This window comes from Megalobrama amblycephala, linkage group LG7, assembly GCF_018812025.1.
Source record: "Megalobrama amblycephala isolate DHTTF-2021 linkage group LG7, ASM1881202v1, whole genome shotgun sequence".
In the NCBI taxonomy this organism is placed as follows: Eukaryota; Metazoa; Chordata; class Actinopteri; order Cypriniformes; family Xenocyprididae; genus Megalobrama; species Megalobrama amblycephala.
This window is the reverse complement of record NC_063050.1, coordinates 10,777,442-10,783,670: the sequence shown is the minus strand read 5'-3', so window position 1 is coordinate 10,783,670 and position 6,229 is coordinate 10,777,442. Positions and strand designations below refer to the sequence as shown.

The 6,229-nt window shown below is 33.6% G+C and overlaps 1 protein-coding gene across 1 annotated transcript in view; it reads left to right on the top strand.

Moving 5' to 3' along the window:
- LOC125271231 (B-cell receptor CD22-like) overlaps nt 1-6,229 on the top strand; it is a 210,943-nt gene that overhangs the window by 77,839 nt on the left and 126,875 nt on the right. The gene's annotated exons all lie outside the window — the stretch shown is intronic.

Here is a 6,229-nt window from a genome sequence, read left to right as displayed (position 1 = left end):
TTGCTAAAATACAAAGCTAACAGTAAACAGCACAATTTGATCCTTTCTCCATCGGTTTCAAAAGTAATATTATGATCTCATCATGCGATAGTAACCCTAACTTATAAGATAGAAATGCATTTTTTTTTTCAATTCCTCCTGGGGGCTCTCATTTACATCTACATTGAATAATGAAACTATTAGAATCAATAGTGGTGTGAAACAGTGACAGTCTAGTAGGTGTATCAATTTTGTATTTCTTCAGTTTGAAGTTTATTTGAATATTTAATTTAACGTTTTATTACATTTTGATTAAACCGTATTTTAAATTTTAAATGTATTTCATTTATTTGTACTGTATTTCTTCAAAAACTGAATCATTACATTTTCTGTTTATACAGTATTTGTACAGAAGTTGTATTTTGTCTTCTAAAATAAAATCTTGAGCATGCTTTAACACTTTACTGGAGTTTTTTTTATAATAATAATAATCTGTAAAATAACAGTGTTTCTCTTTTAGTACTGTCACTTTATTGAAGGTGTTTGATCATAACAATCTAGGAAAAATACATAAAATAACAGTTTTACACTGTAGAAAAAACCTCGTAAAAAGCGGTAAATGACTGGCTGCTGCGGCTGCCAAACAAAAACCGTAAAATTAAAGTAAAATATCTTAATTTAAAGAAGGAAAATCTGTAAAATAACATTATTTTATATAAAATTATTGTTTTTGCACTTTAATTTTATGGTTTTTGTTTGGCTCCCAGTCAATTACCTTTTGTAGGTGTAGGTGAGATTTTTAAAATCTATGCCTCATTGCTACTGCTAACACTATAACGATGATCTTATCACTGTTTAGGTTCTGATAAACAGGGATCATAACTACTATGATATATTTATTACACCAATATTTTAGTGACTTTACACTACAAATCATAGGTCACCCAATAAACACTGCACTGAAAAAAATTACTTATAGAATTGACCTGATAAAATCCTCATAACAATTTGCACTAACACATTTTAATTAAATCTTACTGTTACCGCTCTGTACAACTTACTCATTATCAAGTAAAATCTCCTTACTAATGACCTAAACATTCATAAAGACACTAAGGAAATATTACTTGATTATATTTAATTTCATATATCGAATTAAATTAACCCTCTACAGCACAGCGTTGCCCTCAGGCAACGGAAAGTTTTCTTTAGCCCTATGTTTAGTACATTCTTTAAATGATTACAACCAATAAGAAAGGTCGAGAAAGTACCCATTAACAGTCCAGTAAGGTGTTGGAGTCAATATCAAGCACCATTAAGAGGTGGGACGTCCTGTTCTGACACGTTGTGCGATAAGGGGTACTTTTCGAGGATGTTTTAGACAGTATCTCTCATTGGCTACAATGTATTATAAGAAGGGAAGATGCAAGATTCCTGGGTGTGCAGGAACACCCAAAGTGATGTGCAAAAATTGTAACATACACCACTATTTCACAGCAGAGAAGAACTGCTTTTTGAAGTTTCGTACAGAGTGAAATCTTATCACATGAAGTACATTATATGGCATAGCACACTACATGATACAGACCTATGCATGTATCAAATTCAATATATCAATGTCTTTCAAGTGTTTTTCCCTTTTTGCTTAATGATTTCTTTATTTTATTTCTTTATTTATTTTTTAAAGTTAATAGTTACACAAGTTACTAGGTCTAACAACAAAAGCAATGATGAAACAGTGTAAATAAAGCTGAAAAAAAAAAAAAAAAAAAAATCAACCTTATTAAATATTCATGCCCAAGTGCATGATGGAAACACGCACATGAATCTCAATCTTTTTTTCTGTAGTATTTACTACACTACAGAATAATTTTTAACAGTAATGTATGAAAAATTATTATATTTTATTCTGTTACAGAGGAGGTCGGAGACACAGGTACAGTTTACAATGTTTATTGAGACTACCAGAGCGGAGCGCAGGTGAGTGAAAGCAGATGAAGTTTCCAGACAGATTATATATCAAGACAGTGATACTTGACTTGATCTTCACACCAGGTTCAACGAAGGCTGAAAGATGCAAGCAGATGAGGATTACAGACAGCACAGATATCAAGACAGGAATACTTGACTTGATCTTCACACCAGAGCACAGAGGATCTAGGAGACACACTGGCGACAGGTAAATAGTACATAAGCTAAGCATTCAGGTTAGTATGCATTAACAAGACCGGACAATGACTGAGTGACTGTGAGTGTCTTTTATAGTGCTGCTGATTGAGCTGGTGATGAGTGTCAGGTGCGTGTGATCAGTACTCTGGTGAGGGAGTGCGACGTGATTGGCTGGGTGCAGAGCCTGGAGTGTCTGTGACATATGTTGATTATTTTATATATTGAAAGCTTTGAAAGTTTACTGAAACATACATCAGTGTGTTTTAATCAAGTGAGTTACACAGTTGTGGCAAAAAAGAATAAGCCAAGAAAAATTGTGACTTCTTTTGGTGGGTCAGTAACCTGAACTGGACAATTATTTAACATGGTAAAGAGTTCCTAAAAAAACAACTTTTTCTTCAGCCTTGTTCCTGAACATACAAATAGACTGATTTCAGTTCCTTCAAGGCCTGTTTTGAGCTTCCTAAAACATGTACCGGACATTTCGACATTTGCATCGCAAGCATATTATTTAATGCCTAAATCAGGAATTAACCAAAACTAATAAAAGAAATCATACAAATCTGCATCTTCCTCAAAACGCTCTCATTACACTTTTAAGAACAGGCATTTGACCTCCATCAAGAATACTTCACAAACACACACTTTGTGTTTTTATGTTTTATGGGCACCTTCCATGGTGTCTTTTAAGACATGATGACATGCTTCATGCTGAAATGCATGCTAGAAGCTATTATAGTTTAGCCATGCATCCCAGTGTCCATACTATCCATCCTAAATAGAAGGGCTGCACGATTAATTGAAATTAAAGTGAAATTGTGATTTGGCAAAGGCTGTCATTTTAGGCTGTGACATAGCCATTACTACTACTTGTTTTAGTGTCATGCTGGTAACTGGTCCTCACACCGTATTAATACATTAACACAAAAGAACTTACATTTCAGATTTTGTTAGCTAATGAATGTATCCAGGGTCCATGTAACAGGGCCGAACTAGGGCAAAAATTCACGCCGGAAAATCCCATACACTCACAACAAATTCTGAAACCACAGACAACCCTATTTTTTTGTATGGCCATCACTTAAAAATGTTTAAATCCTTAGAACCGCAACTTCATTTCCATTTTCCTTCTCAGTCTCTTAATTTTCCCTAATATTTCTATGTCTCTCGTGTGTGTGTGTGCATGTGTGTGTGTGTGTGTGTGTGTGTGTGTGTTTGCTTTTTTCACTAATTTTCTTGTACCTGTCAGTTTTTCATCAGCATGTACTGTTACGAACTGAACTGTCTCCACCTTGTTGCAAAACAACCACCTCATTGTAACTTGTTTGCACATAATATGTATATTTTAGTTACATTTAAAGTATTACATTACGACCATATGTATTTGTTTTATCTTAAAGTAACTTTAGATTTCACAAAATTATATTTTTTATATTGTCTAATTGACAAAATTAGTAATAATACAATAATAACTATAGTTATTACAATAATAACTACATTGTAACAAAATCCTAATACTGAACATGATATTGCATTATCATGAGTCATATTTTCCCCTTCCAAAACCATGTTTTTTTTTTATTATAATAAAAGTAACCATGTTACCATGTTTTTTTTTTTTTTTTTTGGCAGATTGACAGTTGTATAACCACAGTTTTACTACAAATTCCATGGTTAAACTACAGGAAGTGTAAATCATGGTTTATTTGTGGTTACCATGGTTGAACTATAGTAGTGGTTAATTTTCGTAAGAGTTGTGTTGTTGTCTGCCCTAGCTCCCTCTAAACCTGTTATAAAACGTTGTGAATATTTGTCTGCTAAATTACTACAATAGAAAATAATGATATCCTTTAGCATGTTAGCAGTGGCAGCCAATTATCACACTGCAGTATTTCGAGTTATGATAATTGGCTGCTACTCCTAACAGATGCTACAGCAGATAAAAGTTTAACTAAGAAAACAAAGACAAAACTGCAATAGCCTATTTACAGACGAAACTGACCTGCACTTGAAGACTTGAACAGGTCAGTAGTTTTGGCTCTCTGTTCCACCTGGGCGCTCGAGACTATTGCATTAATTACTCTGATCAAAAGAATATTATACTTTTCATTTATTTAATTATTTAACTCTATTTTGTTTAAAATAGCACTTTGGTTGAATCCAATTGTAATCTCAGCCCACAACAGCCAAATAAATACAAACAAGTTTGCTTTGACTAACTTCACTTTAATTTAATATAATAAGTTTATCATTGGTGCCAATAGCCTCGTTGGCGACGTGCTGACATGGGTTTTGGGCATTCGAGTCCTGGCTCGTGGACCTTTCCCAATCTCTCTCTTCAACTTTCCAACCGCTTCAAATTACTGTCCTATCATAATAAAGCCAATAAATAATTATGTTTATCGTTTTACTCATAATTCGAATAACATTCAAAGAGCATGTTGTAGTCTGTCTCAATTTCAAGTCTTTTTAGGCCATCCAAGATTCTGAACATACAACACTCCTTCCAGTTTTAGTTCCTTCTTAGGCCTGTTTTGACTTTCCTAGAACATGTACCGGACATTTTGACATTTGCATCATAAGCATATTATTTAATGTTTAAATTAAGAATTACGCATAAAGGATATAATCATACAAATCTTGATCTTCCTCAAAACACTCTCATTACCCTTTTCACAAAAAAAGGCATTCCGTCACATTAATATGCAAGGATGACAGAAATAATGATGGAATTTTTATTGTTGCACGTTTCCTATTTTTAACAAATGACAGAAGAAAACTGTCTTTGACAGAGAAATATTAAGAGAGAACAGTAAAATAAAAAGTAACAGATAAAATAAAAGAACAAAATTATGGAGAGAAAAACTTATTTCAGTTGAAATATATTCTAATATTGACTAAAATAATATTATTTTGTTGATAATTGCCACATTTATGGCTTTAGTTTATACCCAGATAGCAAGCAACCATCGAAACAATGTTAAATCAATGTTAATGTGTTAATGTTAACCGCATTAAATCAATATCACTTTTGGACCCGCAATTAATGTTGAAAAAAATTTGATATTTCAACAAAAAAATCATTGGTAGTGGCATTTAATCAATGTTACAATGTGATGTTGGTTCAACGTCATGTCAATGAAACACAACTACAACTGACTTAAAGCCACACAGCCTAAAAATCAACTGAAAATAAGAGACATTAAATCTCTCAAGATCTCAGTGGAGGATGATTAAGCAACTCCAAACTGAGCATTACCAGCTTCACTTATTACTAACCAGTTTGGTTTTATTTCTGACATTCATCTACAGAGGAAACATGATCAGATGATGTAATCATCATGTAATAGTCTCATTTACTGATCTCATTCAGAGTCTAGCTCAGTCCTTGAAGGCCGCTGTCCTACATAGTTTAGCTCCAGCCAGCTCCAACAAACCTGCCTGGACGTTTCTTGTATGCTAAGTGAGACCTTGATTAGCTTGTTCAGGTGTGTTTAATTGGGGTTGGATCTAAATTTTTCAAGATAGCATCCCTCCAGGGCCAAGTTTGGTGACCTCGGGTCTAGCTTCTGATTATATAGGTTATGTGTTAAGAATCGCACATCATTGATTACAGTATCGCTGTGACTGCACATCTTGATATTCAACACTGATGTGATGATAACTTGAAAAATATTAATAACAGTTAACATTGTTTTTTTGTTTTTTTTGAAAAGCTGCATTATTTGAATATGCACAGATTTCAAAATTCTTCATAGGAATCTCAACAATGGTGACAAACTTCATGCCGCAATGCATGCTGGGAGCCACCATAGTATAAAACTCATGACTCCGAGCATGCATTGCAGCATGATGTCACCATTGTTGAGATTACATTGTTGAATTATCTATAAGGTGTTTAAGAATTCTAGGACTGCACCCTAATATTTGACTAACTGTTAGTCAACCAAAATTTAGAAGAGAAGAAGAAAAAAAGGTGTGTCCACTAGTGCGGAGATGACGAGTCAGCATCATCAACTTCATCACTTTAGCCGAAAAATACAGAAAACACTAGTTTATCATTTATTAAAATCATTACTTC